The sequence below is a fragment of the Tachyglossus aculeatus genome, chromosome 2, assembly GCF_015852505.1.
Source record: "Tachyglossus aculeatus isolate mTacAcu1 chromosome 2, mTacAcu1.pri, whole genome shotgun sequence".
Classification (NCBI taxonomy): domain Eukaryota; kingdom Metazoa; phylum Chordata; class Mammalia; order Monotremata; family Tachyglossidae; genus Tachyglossus; species Tachyglossus aculeatus.
The window spans coordinates 94,976,370-94,996,696 of NC_052067.1; the positions used below are offsets into that span (position 1 = coordinate 94,976,370).

General features: G+C 43.7%; 3 non-coding genes across 3 annotated transcripts; 1 reads left to right on the forward strand and 2 right to left on the reverse strand.

Moving 5' to 3' along the window:
* Positions 1 to 4,759: 4,759 nt before the first annotated feature.
* Positions 4,760 to 4,897, reverse strand: LOC119924846. The gene has a single exon (XR_005449531.1). It is a non-coding gene; the product is annotated as a small nucleolar RNA SNORA7 (small nucleolar RNA).
* A 12,491-nt stretch (positions 4,898 to 17,388) lies between these two features.
* On the forward strand, positions 17,389 to 17,526 carry LOC119925133. The gene has a single exon (XR_005449800.1). It is a non-coding gene; the product is annotated as a small nucleolar RNA SNORA7 (small nucleolar RNA).
* Positions 17,527 to 19,529: 2,003 nt separating this feature from the next.
* On the reverse strand, positions 19,530 to 19,666 carry LOC119924455. Its single transcript, XR_005449168.1, has one exon. It is a non-coding gene; the product is annotated as a small nucleolar RNA SNORA7 (small nucleolar RNA).
* Positions 19,667 to 20,327: the final 661 nt, after the last annotated feature.

Here is a 20,327-nt window from a genome sequence, read left to right on the forward strand (position 1 = left end):
CCACTTAAAGGATCAGATCATTCTGCTACGCTAGAGTTCTCCTCAGAAAGTCTTCCTTTGTCCCTGGCTCGGAAAATCCTTCTCCCCAGCAAATTTCATACCAAACAGGAATTCCTGACCAACAGAATCAAGGCTCTCCATCATCTGGCTCCTTATTATCTACCACTCTCTTCTCCCATTACATCCAATCAAGCGAGCAATCAATAGTATTTATTGCGCTCCAGTTGGATGCACAAAACAGAATAATGTGTTTAGGACAGTACGCTAGTTAGAAGATGCGTTCCCTGTTCTCGATGAGCTTGCAGTCTAGCAGGGGAACAGGCTCAACATCATTCACAGGAAGAAAAAGAAATAATTGGTAGATGACAGTAGCAGATTGAAAAAGGGCTTAAGTAAATGGGTATGTAAATTGATAGCCCAGAAACGCTTTGGATGGGTATGATTGCCAAAAAATGCATAATTGGTGCAGGAGTGCTGAAGTGGTTGTTGGGGGATGTGAGCTGGGGAAAAGAGAAATTAATCAGGGAAAGCTCTGAGGAGGAATGTGATTTCAGGAGAGTGTTAAGTATGGGGAGAGCTCTAGTGCTGTGTACTGTAGTGTAAAAAAAGTGCTTGGGAAAGTACAATAGAGTAAGTAAATGTGATCTCAGCCCCCAAGGACTCTTTATACAAAAAGTAAGAAAAAATTAAATAAACAAAAAGAAGCAAACAAAATTACAGACAAAGCCCCTGATATAGCAGAGCTATGTTCCTTGGAAATTTGGCTATTATGTGAATGGCTGCACTGTGGGGTATATTTTCCCATAGACATAATAATAGTCATAATCATAATAACAATAATGTATTTGTTAAGCACTTACTATGTACCAAGCACTGTTCTGAGCCTTGGGTAGATACAAGATAATCGGGTTGGACACAGTCCCTGTTCCACATGGGGTTCACAGTCTTAATCCCCATTTTACAGCTGAGGAAACAGAGGCACAAAGAAGTTAAATGACTTATCCAAAGTCACACAACAGGCACATGGCACTGTCAGGATTAGAACCCACATCCTCTGTCTCCTAGGCCAATGCTCTTTCCACTAGGTAATGCTGCTTCCATTTTATATAAATTCATTTGTTCAATCATATTTATTGAGTGCTTACTGTGTGCAGAACACTGTACTAAGCGCTTGGAAAGTATAATTCAGCAACAAAGAGAGACAATCCCTGCCCACAAGGGGCTCACATATTGTGATCTTCACCACAGCTTCCTGAGAACAAGATCAGCCTTCACAAGATTCATCATAAGGCGACAGGGACAGTGTCTAACTTGATGATCTTTTATCTACCCCAGTGTTTAGCACATAGTAAGTGATTAGTAAACACCACAATTGTTAGTAGTAGAAACAGTAAGGTCATACTGTGTGCAGATCACTGTGCTAAACACTGGGAAATAATATATTGGTGGGAATTAAACACAGTCCTTGTCTCTTGGGGGGCTTGCAATCTAAAAATTATTATTATCATCTTTTTGAGATGGAAAAAGTAGTAGTCTTTCACAAGGGCAAAGCTTGGATTTATCTCAGAAATTTTTATCCCCTATGAAAACTCATAGATTGTCTTTCTAAATGGAAGTAATCTTACCTATCAACTGGCTCCCTTTTACCCATCCACTGTTTCCTCCCATTATTCCCACTCAATCGATCAATGAATCAATAGTATTAATTGTATTTATATAATAATAATAATGGCATTTGTTAAGCACTTACTATGTGCAAAGCACTGCTCTAAGCACTGGGGAGGATACAAGGTGATCAGGTTGTCCCACATGGGGCTCACAGTCTTAATCCCCATTTTACAGATGAGGGAACTGAGGCACTGAGAAGTTAAGTGACTTGCCCAAAGTCACACAGCTGACAAGCGATGGATCTGGGATTTGAACCCATGACCTCTGACTCCCAAGCCCTTGCTCTTTCCACTGAGTCATGCTGCTTCTCTATATGTGAACATTCAGCATTGACAGTTGAACTTTCAAAGCATTGAAGGTAAGTGTAAGTTTAAACTTGTGTAAGTTTTAAAGGATTTCTTTTCCTTATAGAAAGCAAATTTATTACTCAACATCCAAGAATTCAATCCCTTTTTCAGAGGAAACAAACCCTGTTGATGATGCTGTCAAGATATAACTCTACTCATGGAGTTCCCACAGGAGAATTAAGTTGATTGTTGACAGAAAACTTGGAGGTTTGGGGACCTAATTGCTTAAGTTTACTAATGGTGGTATGTTTCAGCTATTTCCTTATAGAGCATTCCAAGGTTCAGCTACTGTTTCAAAAGTAAATCATTTGCATGTCCTCTGAGAGAAATAAGCCATCTCATTTAAGGGGCACTTTCCAGCTCCTTGTTTCTGTGTTATTAGGAATAGATTGATTTCCATAGTTTGGGGATCAGGGGTGAGTGATTTCTGCAAGTGGCATCAAAAGGCCAAACTGTTAATGGAATTCTCCAAATAATCTCCACCTCCCAGATGGCATTCATTCAACAGCTGCCCTAAGCATTCATGCTTATACACCTTAGCACTGATTATATACTTGATTTATAGTAATTCATAAGTATTTTTATTTACTTATCCATTTGTCCCCCCCCCCCCCCTTTTAGACTGTGAGCCCACTGTTGGGTAGGGACTGTCTCTATGTGTTGCCAATTTGTACTTCCCAAGTGCTTAGTACAGTGCTCTGCACATAGTAAGCACTCAATAAATACGATTGATTGATTGATTGATTTCTCCTTCCATATGTTTGCTTTCAACAGCAGAGTGTGAATCGCTTGTGTGGATCATTTTCCCTTATTAGGTTGTGAGCTCCTTGATGGTAGGAACCCTTCTCTGCCATTTTTTTTTAATGGTATTGGTTGGGGATTAAGACTGTGAACTCTTTGAAGGCAAGGATTTTGTCCCTTACTAAATTATACTCTCCCAAGCATTTTCTTTCTTAATAGTGTTTGTTAAGAGCTTACCGTGTATCAGCCATTGAACTAAGTGCTGGGGTCTTGTCTTACGCTGTCGAATCATTTCCAATCCATAGAGACACCAAGGACACATCTCTCCCAAAACTCCCCGCTCTCCAACTGCAGTTGTTCTGGTAGTGGATCCATAGAATTTTCTTGGTAAAAACCTGGAATCCGTTTCCCATTGCTTCCTTCAATGCAGTAAACTTGAGTCTCTGCCCTTGACTCTCTTCCCTGCTGCTGCTGCCCAGCATGGGTGGGTTTTGAGTTGTAGTAGATTTCCTTCCCCTCGCTAGCCACTGCCCAAGCTAGGAACAGAACAGACAGGTCTCTGCTTGACTCTCCCTCCCTTAGCTGAGACTGGTAGAGGACTGGAAACTCTCCAGGTGCGACCCTTTGATACAAGATAATCAGGTTGGATTAAGACTATGAGCATCATGTGGGACACAGGCCTGATTAATTTACATCTTCTAGACTGTGAGCCCATTGTTGGGTAGGGACCGTCTCTATATGTTGCCAACTTGTACTTCCCAAGCACTTAGTACAGTGCTCTGCACACAGTAAGTGCTCAATAAATATGACTGAATGAATGAATCTACCCTGTTACAGTGCCTGGCACCTAATAAGCATTTAAAAAATACCATTAAAAATTCTTGGGAGATAGTATACTTCAATAGGAGATGAGGTTCCTGCCCTCAAGAAGCTCACAGTCTTAACCCCCATTTTGCAGATGAGTCAGCTTCAGCACAGAGAATTTCAGTGACTTGTCCAAGGTCACGCCGCAGATGAGTAGTGGAGCTAGGATAAGGGACCAGATCCTCTGACTCCAGGCCCGTGCTTTTTCACTAGACCATACTGTTTCTCAATGTATTTAATAAACATATCAATACATTCTATTTTTGATTGATAGAATTTTGAAACACCAGCACTTAGAACAGTGCTTTGCATATAGTAAGCGCTTAACAAATGCCATCATCATTATTATTATTATCAGTAGCCGTAACATCATCATGATCACCTTGTATTCTTCCCAGCGCTTAGAACAGTGCTTTGCACATACTAAGCACTTAACAAATGCCATTATTATTATCATCATGATTTTTTGAATATGCACAGTGTGAAAAGCAATATACTGGGTGACTGCCATGTACAGAGTACTATAATTCATTCAATCGCACCTTGTATCCTTCCCAGAGCTTGAACAGTGCTTTGCACATAGTAAGCACTTAACAAATGCCATTATTATTATTATTATTATGTGTTTTGAATATGCACAGTGTGAAAAGCACTGTACTGGGTGACTACCATTTGCAGAGTACTATAATTCATTCAATCGCATTTACTGACCGGTTACCGTGCAGAGCACTGTACTAAGCACCTGTGAAGTGCAAGTCGGCAGCATATAAAGACGGTCCCTACCCAACAACGGGCTCCCTTGTGCAGAGCACTGTACCAGGGACACTCTGTCAGTGGTACACAGAATAAGGAACTTGGAGACTATCTAATAGAAGTAGAAGATGCAGTCCCTGCCCTTGGAGAGCTCACTGTCTTGTCTTGTCATATGCTTTCGAGTCGTCTCCGACCCATAGTGACTCCATGGACACATCTCTGCCAGAACACCCCACCTCCATCTGCAATCGTTCTGGTAGTGGCTCCAGAAAGCTTTCTCGGTGAAAGTATGGAAGTGGTTTACCATTGCTTCCCTCTGTGCAGTAAACGACTCTCTGTGCTCGAAACACTTCTAAGCCATTGCTGCCCAGCACAGGTGAGTTTTGATTTGTAACAGATTGCCTTCCACTCGCTAGCCACTGCCCAAGTTAGGAATGGAATGGGTAGGCCTCTGCTTGATTCTCCCTCCCATAGCCGAGACTGGTAGAGCACTGGAAACTCTCCAGGTGTGACCCTGAGAGGTGGGAAGAGCTCATAATCACTGTTTAATCTCTGTCCCCTGCAGACAGTAAGCTCCTTGTGGGCATGGATTCATTCAATCATATTTATTGAGCGCTCACTGTGTGCAGAGCACTGCACTAAGTGCTTGGGAAGTACAAGTTGGCAACATATAGAGACGGTCCCTACCCAACAGTGGGCTCACAGTCTAGAAGGGTGGATTGTGTCTACCAACTATTATATGGCACTTTCCCAAACTCTTAGTGCATACTAAGCACGCAACAAGAAACACTGATTGATTGGCAATAATAATAATAATAATTGTGGTATTCGTTAAGCACTTACTATGTGCCAAGCACTGTTCTAAGCACTAGGGTAGATACAAGGTAATCAGGCTGGACACAGTTCCTGTCCCACAGGGGGTGCACAGTCTTAATCCCCATTTTACAGATGGGGTAATTGAGGTCCAGAGAAGTGAAGTGACTTGCCCAAGCTCACACAGCAGTCAAGTGGCAGAGCCAGGTCCTCTGATTCCCAAGCCTGTGCTCTTTTCACTAGACCACACAGCTTCCCCAAGGAAGAAATGTGTTTACCAGCTCTGTTATAATGTACTCTCCCAAGCGCTCTGTATACAGTGAGTGCTCAATAAATATGACTGATTGGTTGAATGATAGAGACCATAAAACCAAAACATACAGTGGATTGTATTCCCAACAATTCACTCCCTCTCACTTCACTCAAGGCCTAGATATACTTTTGGTTAAAGGTGCCTTTCCCAAGAATCCCATGCATTTTATTAACACTTCTCTGCGTGTCTTTATTTGGCCCAGTGGAATGTTGAAACTGACTTAGAAGATTCAAAATGCCATCATAGCAGCATGGCTCAGTGGAAAGAGCCTGGTTTGCGGAGTCAGAGGCCATGGGTTCAAATCTAGGCTCTGCCAATTGTCAGCTGTATGACTTTGGACAAGTCACTTAACTTCTCTGTGCCTCAGTTACCTCAACTGTAAAATGGGGATTAATACTGTGAGCCCCCTGTGGGACAACCTGATCACCTTGTAACCTCCCCGGCACTTAGAACAGTGCTTTGCACATAGTAAGTACTTACTGAATGCCATTATAAAAAAAAAAGCAAGGCTGATTCAGTGTCAGTCTATCGCAGCACAGATGCAATCCTGAAATCCTCTATTTCAAATTACTCACTTACCTGCAATGGGTGGGGCTCTTCCAAATCTTTACACACTGCAAATTTAAAATAACTAATAATAATAATAATTGTGATATTTATTAAGCGCTTACTGCGTGCCAGGCTCTGTATTAAAGCACTGGGGTGCATACAAGCAAATCGGGTTGGACACAGTCCCTGTCCCACATGGGGCTCAGGGTCTCTATCCCCATTTTAAAGATGAGATAACTGAGGCACAGAGAAGTTAAGCAACTTGCCCAAGGTCACACATCAGACAAGTGGCAGAGCCTGGATTAGGACGCACGACCTTCTTACTCCCAGGCCCGTGCTCTATCTGCTATGCCAACTGAAATGTTTGGAATCTATTCAAAAATACCAATTTTCTTAGGAGAGTCGACGTTGAAGAATTAATTCCAACCACTTTTTGCACATCCTGAGAGATGACTCACACCAGGTTTGTTAGGAATGAAGTAACTGCTTCCCCATAATGCTGGGAAAATTGAAGAGGCGTAGGTTAGAGGTTATGTGCAAAGATTTAAACTGTCAGCCTCCAATAACAGTGATGGGAGTTTTGCAATTTAACTACCAGGGGAGTTTACTGAAAAAGTCAGTGCTCCCCAATGGCATTTTGAAATGGAAGAATAAATTCTCAGGATGCTACATATTTGCCAAAAGGCTCATAAATGATGGAGGCAGAGGCTTTAAAGCTCATCAACTCTATTTAATATATATTGTAAACCTTTGGTAGCTTATTCAGACAATTGAGCATCACAGTTGCTATGAAAACAAAACAATCCATCCAGATTCCCTGGAGAAAACTCTCTGGGGATTACAAGTTCAGCGTTCAAGATCAACGTCTCAGAGACTGTGAGACCAACAGTTGAGATTTACAAGGTTACTACAATTTCCCCTATTTCCGCTCAGAAAGCACAGCATTCACAGCTATTCAGTATTTCCATTAGAAAAATTGGCTGCTCTTCTATCGTTTCTAGTTCCTACAGCCCACAGTCCTTTTTTTCCTTCAGAACCTTCCCTAAAACCCACCTCCTCCTGGGAGTGTTTCCCAACCAATTTCCATCTTCCAATTCCTCTCCACTTCAAGTACTCTTCTGATTTACACATTTTTCCACACTCCTGCTAATGCTAGCTGCATCCACGTTTTTCCTTCTGCTCGAATCACGTGTATGCCTCCATTAGATTGTAAGATCCTCGAAGGTAAGGATCATGTCTTTGATGGCAAGATGACCGTGTGGTTCAGGTGATGGACAGCATGGCTTACCAGATAGAGTAAGGGCCCGAGAGTCAGGAGGATCTGGGTTCTAATTTTGGTCCTCAACATGTCTGCTGTGTGACCTCGGACAAGTCACATAACTGCTCTGGGCCTCGGTTATCTCATCTGCAAAATGGGAATTAAGAGTGTGAGCCCCATGTGGGACAGGGACTGTGTCCAACCTGATTAACTTGTATCTACCCCAGTGCTTTGAGCTGTGTTTGGCACATCATAAGCACTTAACTAGACTGTGAGCCCATTGTTGGGTAGGGACCATCTCTATATGTTGCCGACTTGTACTTCCCAAGTGCTTAGTACAGTGCTCTGCATACAGTAAGTGCTCAATAAATATGATTGAATGAATGAATGAACAAGCACCATTATTATTATCTTCATCATGCTGGTTTTATTGATTACTTTTCTCCTCCTCAAGATGGCTATACGACTCCTCTGGGTATCTGGAGTTCCATAACAGCTCCAGAGGGCTCAGTTTCCCTTTCTGGGAACCCTCAACTCCTCTCCTCTGTGTCACCGAGTAATCACCATCCTGACCCACCTTCCACCACCCTGATAGGCAGAGTAAAGCAACCACAGCCTGGCAGGAAGACTGTGGTGGCTACTGTTAATAACAATAATAATAATGTCATTTATTAAGCGCTTACTATGTACAATGCAATGTTCTAAGTGCTGGGGAGGTTACAAGGTGATCAGGTTGTCCCACGGGGGGCTCACAGTCTTAATTCCCATTTCACAGATGAGGTAACTGAGGCACAGAGAAGTTAAGTGACTTGCCCAAAGTCACACAGCTGACAATTGGAGGAGCCAGGATTTGAACTCATGACCTCTGACTCCAAAGCCCGGGCTCTTTCCACTGAGCTAGCAGTCACTGTGACTACAGTTGTGACTGTGGGCTTGAGCTGTGAGGAGCCTGAATTGTGCTCCTCTAGCAACTGTGTCTTATTGATCTTTGGTTTTGTCTTCATGTTACTTTAACATTTTGTTTCAACTCCCCTTATGTATAATAAATAATTATAATGATTATGGTATTTGTTAAACACTTAGCTATGTGCCAGGCACTGTACCAAGTGCTGGGGCGGATATAAGCAGATCGGGTTGGATCGGGTCTCACAGCCTCAATAATCATAAAAATAATGATGATGGTATTTGTTGAGCGCTTACTATGTGCAAAGCACTGTTCTAAGCGCCTGGGGATACAAGGTAATCAGGTTGTCCCACATAGGGCTCACAGTCTTAATCCCCATTATACAGATGAGGTAACAGGGGCACAGAGAAGTTAAGTGACTTGCCCAAAAATCACACAGCTGACAAGTGGTGATTAGAACCCATGATCTCTGACTCCCAAGCCTGGGCTCTTTCCACTGAGCCACACTGCTTCTCATTTTACAGATAACTGAAGTATCTTTCTCCAGTCCCCTCTCCCCCTTTTCACCTTTACACTTTGAGCCCCTTGAGGGGCAGGAAACCATGGCATAACCCTACTTGGTAGTACTAATAATAATGATGGTACTTGTTAAGCGCTTACTAGGTGCTAAGCACTGTTCTAAGCACCAGTATAGATACAAGGTAATTAGGATGGACACAGTCCCTGTCCGACCTGGGACTCTCACTCTTAATCCCCATTTTACAGATGAGGGAATTGAGGGCCAGAGAAGTGAAGTGACTTGCCCAAGGTCACACTAGCAGACAAGGGCAAAGCTGGGATTAGAACCCAGGTCCTTCTGTCTCCTGGGCCCACACTGTATCCCCTAAGCCATGCTATTTCCCAGCATAGTAGTCTTCCCTAGTGCTTAGTACAGTGCTTTGTACACAGTAAGCATTTAATAAGTACTAGTATTGCTACTGCTAATAATAATGGCATTTATTAAGTGCTTACTATGTGCAAAACACTGTTCTAAGCATTACTACTTCCAAGTGTTTTGTGCAGTACTGGGAACAGACTAGATGCCAAATACCATGCTCTTTATACAATAGGCGCTCAGCTCATTGCTCTGACAAAGCAGACATCGAGTACATTGTTCTGAACACAGTAGGCACCTAGTAAAATGTTTAGCACGCAGTAGGCATCTAGTAGAATGCTTAGCACTCTACAAATACTGTTTACTCATTGATGGATGTCTAACTTTTTCCCTTTTTCCTTCCAGAGTTCTGCATAGGGCAGTCTTCCTTATGGATTCTAAGACAAGAAAACTCAGAAAATAGACATAGATTTTTCCACAGCTTGTAATAATCTATCTATCTCCCCGGCAAATGACGTCTTTTAGTAGCAAGAAAAAAAATCTTCCCCACAGCTATACCCCGTCCAAACACAAGAGTGTATAAAGTACTTCTTGGAAGATAAAGATTTAGAAAAACTAGTAACTCTGAGACAATATCCTAGTTTTGGTAAGTGGGGGTGGAGCCCTTATACAACATCTGGGTAGGTGGTCACTTAACTAACTGAACATCCTTAGACCATAAGCTCATGGTGGGTAAGGAACGTGTCTATTGTATTCTCCCAAATGCTTAGTACAGTGCTGTGCCACAGTAAACACTCAATAAATGCCATTGATTGATTGATTGATTGATGGACATCAACCAGTGAAGACAGCCTATTCTAGCACTTTGGATTTTGAACTGTGACCCTACACTGAATGTTTTGGGGTTTTTTTTTTTTCTCATTTCACTCCTACTTGTCTATATCTTCTAATACTTGTTGTAGGGATGATTCTGCAATATTCTTTCCTAGTCACCTCAGCCATTCATCATCATCATCATCATCAATCATATTTATTGAGCGCTTACTATGTGCAGAGCACTGTACTAAGCACTTGGGAAGTACAAATTGGCAACATATAGAGACAGTCCCTACCCAACAGTGGGCTCACACACTTCAATTAGTCACTAGTATTTACTGAGCACCTATTGCATAAAGAATCCTGTGCTAAGTGCTTGGGAGAGGTCAACAGAGAAAGAAGATATGATCACTACTCAAAAACTTTACAGTCTAATAGGGGAGTCAGACAGGAAATAATTTTCAGCTCTAGTGTTTAAACTGTACAACAGGAGTCGTGAGCTGGTGCAAAAATTCTGAGTTGTTAGTTCAGAGGATCTGACATGGGGAGAAGAAAAATTCATTGGGGAAAGACTTCCAGAGGAAATAGAATTTGGGAAGGGCTTTTTTGGCGGGGGAGATTTAAGGTTTGGCAGATTTGAGGTGAGGCAGATCAAGCCAGAAGAAAGGTTGGAGTTGAAAATGAGGCACAGTGAGTAGCTGAGTTTGGGGAGAGTGGAATGTGAGGTGGGGTATAGTAAGAGAAGAAAATGGGTAAGTAAGTGGGAGAGAGACGTAAAGCCAACTATCAGGTTGGAGTTTCTGTTTGACGTGGAGGGGAATGAGGAACCATTGAAGGTTTTTGAAAAAAGCCAAGATCCAGCACTTAGAACAGTGCTTTGCACATAGTAAGCGCTTAACAAATACCATTAGAAAAAAAGATGACCCTGGTAATAAAGCCTAAATTGGAATGGGGAAAAGGTTGGAGGCAGGAAGACCAGTGGGGAGGCTAATACCTCAGTCTAGCTGGGATGCACCGAGTGCCTTGAGCTGTATGATGTCTGTTCGGATCTAGAGGAAGGGGCAGAATCTGGGAAATTTGGTGGAGAAAACCTAACAAGGTTTAAAGGTAGGCTGATTTAGAGAGTTGAAAGAGAGCAAAGAGTCACGACCACCACATCGGCCTCCTTTCCTCCCCAGGTTTCACTCGGCTGCCCACATCATTTTTCTAAAATGGGCCTTTTTCCGTTGGGAAGTTGAAAGTTGGAAGTTTTCCAATGGGAAGTTTTCTAAAACTTCTCTGGGCCTCAGTTCCCTCATCTGTAGGATGGGGATTAAGACTGTGAGCCCCCCGCCCCCCCCACCCGCCGTGGGACAACCTGATCACCTTGTAGCCTCCCCAGCACTTAGAACAGTGCTTTGCACATAGTAAGTGCTTAATAAATGCCATCATTATTACCAAGAAAGAGTGCAAAATTAGCAGTATGCAAATTTAAGTGTTCCCACTCCCCTAGCTTGGTAGAGAGATCCATAATGGTTCAAAACTAGTGCAGTTTTCCCAAACAGGACACTGGTACTACCAGATTTTTTTAAGCCCCTGTTCACCTCCCTAGCCGCCTAGGCAGAGGGACTGAGAAATCCCATATCTATTCTATTTATTTTATTTTGTTAGTATGTTTGGTTTTGTTCTCTGTCTCCCCCTTCTAGACTGTGAGCCCACTGTTGGGTAGGGACTGTCTCTATATGTTGCCAACTTGTACTTCCCAAGCGCTTAGTACAGTGCTCTGCACACAGTAAGCACTCAATAAATACGATTGATTGATTGATTGATTAAAAAAAATTCAGGCCACATTTCCGCACCTCTTCAAAAACCTCCCCTCCAGTGGTTTCCCATCCTCCTTCACATTAAACAAACTCCTTCCCAGTGGCTTTAAAGCACTCAGTCACCTTACCCCCTCCTATCTTATCTTGCTGTTCTCCTACTACAACCCAGCCTGCTCACTTCACTCCTCTAATGCCAATCTACTCACTGTACCTCATTCTCATCTATCTAGACATCAACACCCTGTTCATCTTGCCTCTGGCCTGGAACTCACTCCCCCTTCATAACTGACAGATGAAGTCTCCCCACCTTCAAAGCCTTATTGAAATCACATCTCCTCCAAGAGGTCTTCCATGATTAAGCCCTCATTTCCTCTACTCTCTCTCCCTTCTGTCTCACCCTTGCATCTTTATATATACCCTTTACACAACTCACCCTCAACCCCACAGGATGTAACTGCATATCCACATATCCATAGTTTATTTAACATCTGTCTCTCCCTTTAGACTCTAAGCTTCTTGTGGGCAGGAAACATGAACTGAGAGTTCTATTGAACTCTCCCAAGTGCTTAGTGTGATGCTCTGTATTCAGTATGCACTCAATAAATATGATTGATTGGTAACACCAAGTTTGCAAGATTCAGAGATGGAGGGATAGTGGTGGTGTAAAATGTGATGGAAAAGAGGATTTTGGAGGGAAGATAAGTTTCCTTTTAGACTTTTTGAGGTGCCAATAGGACATTGCCGTAGAGTCATACTGCAGGCAAGAGGCAAAGTGAAAAGGCAGAAGAGGTGGGAGGTCTGGTCTAGCAATATAAATTTCAGCATTATCCACAGAGAGCAGCAGAATTGAAAGCAGCATTAGCCTAGTGGATAGAGACCGGGCCTGGGAATCAGAAGGACCTTGTGTCTCATCCCAGCCCTTCCACTTGTCTTCTGTGTGACTTTGGTCAAGTCACTTAACTTCCCTGTGCCTCAGCTACTTCATCTGTAAAATGGGGTTGATTATGGAATATGGACTGTGTCCAAACTGATTAGCTTGTATCAACCCCAGCACTTAATACAAATACCATTAAAGGACAGAGATGGTAGCTAAAGCCTGAACACAGACTTGATGGGCATCCAGAGTTAAGGGTTGAAAGACGGATGGTGAGTCAGATAAAACGATTGCTAAAGGGAGACCAGAGAAGCAGGAGGAAAGGCACCAGAAAACGGTGCCAATGAAACTGAGATTAAATCACATTTCTGGGAAGTGTGGTCTGCAGTGTTGAAAACATGTGAGATGTCAAAGAGAACCAGGGTAGAGTAGAGACCTATGGATTTGGCAAGGAAAATGTCATTGATGAACTTTCAGTGTATGGCCTCAATAAAGTGAAAGGAGTGTAAAGCAGAACAGAGTAGGTCAAGAAGACAGCTGGAGAGAGAGGAGGTGAAGCCAACCCGTGTCAGTGGCAGAACGGTAAATAGGGGCTTAGCTAGAACCTTTTTTTTTGAGATTGAAGAAGCGATGTTTAAGGTGAAGGCATTTTTCTTGGTGATCCCACTGGATGACCAAATAGAATTCATTCCCAAAGAAAGTTGTGCAAGCAGAAAACATCAATAGATTCAGAATTGAAAGGATAGATTCACCATTGAAAGGCCCAAAGTGTGTTATTGCTGGGAAACTCTGGAGAGGATGTCAGTAACTCACTTAGTCAACCCATCAATCAGTCACATTTATTGACTGTTTACTGTGTGCAGAACACTGTACTAAGTGCTTGGGAGAGTACAATATAACAATTTAACAGACACATTCCCTGCCCACAATGAGTTTACAGTCTAAAGGGGGAGACAGACATTAATGTAAACAAATAAATTATGTCTATATACATAACAATACTGATGGCATTTGTTAAGCACTTACTCTGTGCGAAGCACTGTTCAAAGTTCGGGTCGGGGGGGGGGGGGAACAAGGTGATCAGGTTGTCCCACGTGGGGCTCACAGTCTTAATCCCCATTTTACAGTTGAGGTAACTGAGGTAACATAAGTGCTGCGAGACTGAGGGATGGGTAAATAAAGGGTGCAAATACTACTACTAACAATAATAATGATGGTATTTGTTAAGTGCTTACTATGTGCAAAGCACTGTTCTAAGTGCTGGGGGGATACAAGGTGATCAGGTTGTCCCACGTGGGGCTCACAATCTTAATCCCCATTTTACAGATGAGGTAACGGAGGCACAAGAGAAGTTAAGTGACTTGCCCAAAGTCTCACAGCTGACAATTGGCAGAGCTGGAATTTGAACCCATGACCTCTGACTCCAAAGCCTGTGCTCTTTCCGCTGAGCCATGCTGATTCTCTAAATTCAAGATCGACACAGAAAGACTCGAGCAGTTAGAGATTCTCAAGGTGCACGCAACCTTTTTCCATCAGTGTTTTTTATTGCTCACTCTCCACCTTTAAAAATGTTAACTTCCTCATTAGTGTAGCATGGCTAATTGAGCCTGTGAAATTAAAGAGGCAAAGCACTGAAAGTGGGAAGCATAGGCATTTCTTATGTTCTTATATAATAGGCTATTAGGAGGTAAAGATAGGGATACTAGAAGGCTCAAGACAGATGAAATGGATACACGGATGAGGGACCCAAGCTGGGTGACATAAGGGAAAGTCAGGGATGAGGAGGGGAGAGTCAGATCACTAACCATGAAGGCGGGTGTCCAGAAGAATGATACCCTGGTTCTGCTATTAGAAACAATCCTGGACTGGATGGACTGAAGGGCTGTTGTAGAAATGGCCTTGCTTGTGGTCGCAAGGTCATAGGTTCCAATCCCGGCTCCGCCACTTGTCTGCTGTGTGACCTCAGGCAACTCACTTTAATAATAATAATGATGGCATTTGTTAAGCGCTTACTATCAATCAATCAATCAATCGTATTTATTGAGCGCTTACTATGTGCAGAGCACTGTACTAAGCGCTTGGGAAGTACAAATTGGCATCACATAGAGACAGTCCCTACCCAACAGTGGGCTCACAGTCTAAAAGGGGGAGACAGAGAACAGAACCAAACATACCAACAAAATAAAATAAGTAGGATAGAAATGTACAAGTAAAATAAATAAATAAATAAATAAATAGAGTAATAAATATGTACAACCATATATACATATATACAGGTGCTGTGGGGAAGGGAAGGAGGTAAGACGGGGGGATGGAGACGGGGACGAGGGGAAGAGGAAAGAAGGGGCTCAGTCTGGGAAGGCCTCCTGGAGGAGGTGAGCTCTCAGCAGGGCCTTGAAGGGAGGAAGAGAGCTAGCTTGGCGGATGGGCAGAGGGAGGGCATTCCAGGCCCGGGGGATGACGTGGGCCGGGGGTCGATGGCGGGACAGGCGAGAGCGAGGTACAGTGAGGAGATTAGTGGTGGAGGAGCGGAGGGTGCGGGCTGGGCAGTAGAAGGAGAGAAGGGAGGTGAGGTAGGAGGGGGCGAGGTGATGGAGAGCCTTGAAGCCCAGGGTGAGGAGTTTCTGCTTGATGCGCAGATTGATCGGTAGCCATTGGAGGTTTTTGAGGAGGGGAGTAATATGTCCAGAGCGTTTCTGGACAAAGATAATCCGGGCAGCAGCATGAAGTATGGATTGAAGTGGAGAGAGACACGAGGATGGGAGATCAGAGAGAAGGCTAGTGCAGTAGTCCAGACGGGATAGGATGAGAGCTTGAATTAGCAGGGTAGCGGTTTGGATGGAGAGGAAAGGGCGGATCTTGGCAATGTTGCGGAGCTGAGACCGGCAGGTTTTGGTGACGGCTTGGATGTGAGGGGTGAATGAGAGAGCGGAGTCGAGGATGACACCAAGGTTGCGGGCTTGTGAGACGGGAAGGATGGTAGTGCCGTCAACAGAGATGGGAAAGTCAGGGAGAGGACAAGGTTTGGGAGGGAAGACAAGGAACTCAGTCTTCGACATGTTGAGCTTTAGGTGGCGGGCGGACATCCAGATGGAGATGTCCTGAAGGCAGGAGGAGATGCGAGCCTGGAGGGAGGGGGAGAGAGCAGGGGCAGAGATGTAGATCTGGGTGTCATCAGCGTAGAGATGATAGTTGAAGCCGTGGGAGCGAATGAGGTCACCAAGGGAGTGAGTGTAGATTGAGAACAGAAGGGGACCAAGCACTGAACCTTGGGGAACCCCCACAGTAAGAGGATGGGAGGGGGAGGAGGAGCCTGCAAAAGAGACTGAGAAAGAATGACCAGAGAGATAAGAGGATAACCAGGAGAGGACGGAGCACTACGTGCGAATCACTGTTCTAAGCACTGGGGAGGTTACAAGGTGATCACGTTGTCCCACGTGGGGCTCACAGTCTTAATCCCCATTTTACAGATGAGGGAACTGAGGCTCAGAGAAGTTAAGTGACTTGCCCGAGGTCACACAGCAGACATGTGGGGGAGCCGGGATTAGAACACTTGACCTCTGACTCCCAAGGCCGTGCTCTTTCCACTGAGCCATGCTGCTTCTCTACTTAACTTCTCTGGGCCTCAGTTCCCTCATCTGTAAAATGGGGATAAAGACTGTGAGCCCTATGTGGGACAAGGATGGTGCCCAACCCTATTATCTCGTATCTACTCTAGCACTTAGAACAGTGCCCGGCACATAATAAGTGCTTAACAAATACAATTATTATTATTATTATTATCATTATTATTATTATTATTATTATTATTATTAAAGTATTCTTTCCCTCTAATGTGTGGGGGGAACAGACCGGGTTAAGACATAAACCTCAACTAGAGGCAAGAATCCACTTGCCAATAACGCACTCCAAGCTCCTTATATGGAGCCTGCAGCAGGCAGACCCGCGCTTCACTGTGACTCAAAAAACTCCTTGTAATTGTCCCGCGGTGGAGGCGTGACAACCCTTCAGCTTGTCACCTCCGAAGTGGAAGAAATATTTTTTTTCTGATCAAGAGAACATGGTGAAATGAGTCATTTGGTTTCTCCTCCTCTTTGAGACGGCAGTGTTCGGATACACCCCCTGGAGAATCTGCCGTGACTTCTTTTTTCCACCTCCTTCAAAACTCCTTCAAGTATGCATTGCCTAATTAAAAGAAAAAAAAACTGAAAAAAGTTAAAGCCCAGAGAGAAGAATTGCTAATGTAGAGTTGATTCAACATCTCTCTCTCTCACTGTATCTTCACTGAGCAATGGAAACTGAATCATATAAGAAGCAGTGGTGGACTAGTGGAAAAAGCACGCGCCTGAGAGTCAGAGGATCTGGGGTCTAATCCCAGCTCTGCCACTTGTCTGCTGTATGACCTTGGACAAATCATTTAACTTCTCTGGGCCTCAATTTCCCCATCTGTAAAATGGGGATTAAATCCTACTCCCTCCTACTTTGACTGCAAGTCTTCTGTGGGACAGGGCTAAGTATCGTGTATCTACCCCAGTGTACAGTACAGTTCTTGGCACATATAAGCACCTAAGAAATACCATTTTTAAAAAAATGCTACCCAGGCCTGGCTGCCCTGCTCTGAAGATCATCTAGGCTGGAAGATTTGGGGTTCTTCAATAGCCGTATAAGCACTTAACAAATATTATTATTATTATTATCATTGCTGTTATTATTATTACTGCAGAGCAGGAAAGCAAGCACATTTTCAAACCACGGGGTGACAGTGGTTGACACTGGCTGTAGACGGGAAAATGAACTCTTCTAGCGGAGGAGCTCCTCTCAGGGTGGCACCTGGAGAATTTCCAGTCCTTTACCAGTCTCGGCAATGGGAGGGAGAGTCAAGCAGAGGCCTGTCCATTCCATTCCTAGCTCCAGCAGTGGCTAGTGAGTGGAAGACAATCTGCCACAAGTCAAAATTCACCGGTGCTGGGCAGCAGCGGCATGGAAGACAGTCCAGGGCGAAGACTCAAGTTTACTGTGTGGAAGGAGGCGATGATAAACCAATTCCTTATTTTTACCAAGAAAACTCTATGGATACACTGCCAGAATGTTTGCAGATGGTGGTGGGGTGTTCTGGGAGAACGGCATCACTAGGGGCCAGAGACGACTCGATGGTGTAAGACAAGACAATTGGAGGAGACCAAGAGGGAGGCCTGAAAATAGCCTCTGAAGGGCAAATACGTCAGCACAGAAAAGAATGGCCATGCTGTGCACACAGTGGAATGGAAAGGTTGACCTTTTCAGCCACATCTGTAGGGTTTTCATGACCAGTAGCATCATCTTTAAAGAGCATGGGCCTAAGAATCAGAACTGTCAGGTTTTAGTCCCTTATCTGCCTCTGGTTTGCTGTGTGACCTTGGTGGGGGGAAATCACTTTGCTTCTCTGTACTCAGTTTCCTCATCTTTAAAATAGGGATGAAATACCCACCTTCCTTCCCTCTGAGATGGAAAGTCCCACATGGAACGGGGATTATGTCCCATATCTACTCCAGCACTTGTCTGAGTGGTTTCAAACACAAAATAAGCACAAAATAAGAAATACTGCATTGATGAATCCAACCGTTTACAGACAAAGGAAGGAATCCTGGTGATAACATAATAACCCTACAATCTCCTCCAAAACACACCCTCTACAAAAAAACTTGTCAGAATGAAAAGACAGGGTGTTTGCCCCAACTAAACAGTGCTTTGCACATAGTAAGCGCTTAATAAATGCCATCATTATTATTCAGTGACTGTGCTAGTCAGAACATTAAAAAATGTCAACTCACCTGGCTTCAGTGACATGCCTTTTGAAATCTCCAAGTAAGGAAGAGAACATGTACTTTCTCCCTTCTGTGTCACCCTTGAACTTAGATTTCCACCCTTTATTCACCCCTCCCTCAGCCCCACAGCACTTCTGCACATATCTGTGATTTATTTATTTATAATTGTCTGTCTTCCCCTCTAGACTGTGAGCTCATTTTTTTTTTCATTTCATTTTTTTTGCTCATTGCGGGCAGGAGACGTGTCTACCAAGTCCATTGTATTGTATTCTCCCAAGTGCTTACTACAATGCTCTGCACACAGTTAGTGCTCAATAAACACAGTTGATTAATTGATTGACTTGCCCAAACTTCTTCTCCTGACAAACACTGAGGAGATGCCACAGGATCTCAAAGATGTCCCTACCATCAATTATCGGTAAAAGAAAGAGCACACTGTGATGATTTCCCTTTTGGCAAGGGAACAAAGAAGGGAAATGAATTCATAGGTTCAAGTTCCCCAGGATTCACAGATGCCCATACACAGAGGTCAAGGTGGTTGATGGAACTTTCCACTTAGCCACAAGAAGCAGCATGGCTTAGAGGAAAGAGCACAGGCCTGGGAATCAGAGGACCTGGGTTGTAATCCTGCCTCCATCATGTATGCACCTGCTCTGTGACCTTGGGCAAGTCACCTAAGTTCTCTGTGCTTCCATTCCCACAGCTTAAAAATGGAAATTAAATACCTGCTCTCTCTTCTACTTAGACTGTGAGCCCTATGTATGACCTGATTAACTTATATCTATACCAAGCGCTTCGTACAGTACATGGCACATAGAAAGCTTGTCTTGTTTTATGCTGTCAAGTCATCTCCGACCCGTAGTGATGCCATGGACACATCTTTCCCAGAATGCCCCACCTCCATTGGCAATTGTTCTGGTAGTCCATCCATACCATTTTCTTGGTAAGAATATGGACGAAATAATAATAATAATAATAGTGGTATTTGTTAAGCAGTATGTGACAAGCACTGTTCTAAGCACTGGGGTAGATTCAAGGTAATCAGGTTGTCCCACGTAGGGCTCATAGTCTTAGTTTACCATTACCTCCTTCCGCATGGTAAACTTGAGTCTCTGCCCTTGATGCTCTCCCGTGCTGCTGCTGGTTTTGACTTGTAGCAGATTTCCTTCCAGTCGCTAGCCACTGCCCAAGCTAGGAATGGAATGGACAGGCCTCTTCTTGTCTCTCCCTCCTGTAGCGAGACTGGTAGAGGACTGGAAACTCTCCAGGTGCCATCCCGAGAGGGGACGTAGTCAGCACTTAATGAATATTATTATTTTTATTATCATCTTGAGACTGAACTTAGAACCAAGTGAGTATGCTTCGATTTGGGCACAGAAATCCACAAGCACATACAGTGAGCAAGAGCAGGGAGCAAGAAAGTTCTAAGTCTGACCCCAGTTGAACTGGGACAGTCACCATTCCAGGAAATTTGTCTATTTTTTTTCTAGAATTCATTCATTCATTCAATCATATTTATTGAGCACTTACTGTGCACAGAGCACTGTACTAAGCACTCAGGAGAGTGATCAGGACTCTGATTAGGACTTTAAGACTGTCCTGGCTATCACAGGCCTTGTGGTCAACCTCAAACCTGCCTCTCTACCCTACCTGGGAATAGATGAAAGTGATAGCTACTCGAAAAGTCAAAATCTCTACCTTTAGGTGCTAATTTTTCTGCCCATGATCTCACGATAATAATAATAATCATAATAATAATAATGGCATTTGTTAAGCACTTACTACGGGCCAGGCACTGTACTAAGCGCTGGGATGGATACAAGCAAATTGGTTGGACACAGTCCCTGTCCCATATATGGCTCACAGTCTCAATCCCCATTTTACAGATGAGGTTACTGAGGCACAGAGAAGTGAAATGACATGCCCAAGGTCACACAGCAGACAAGT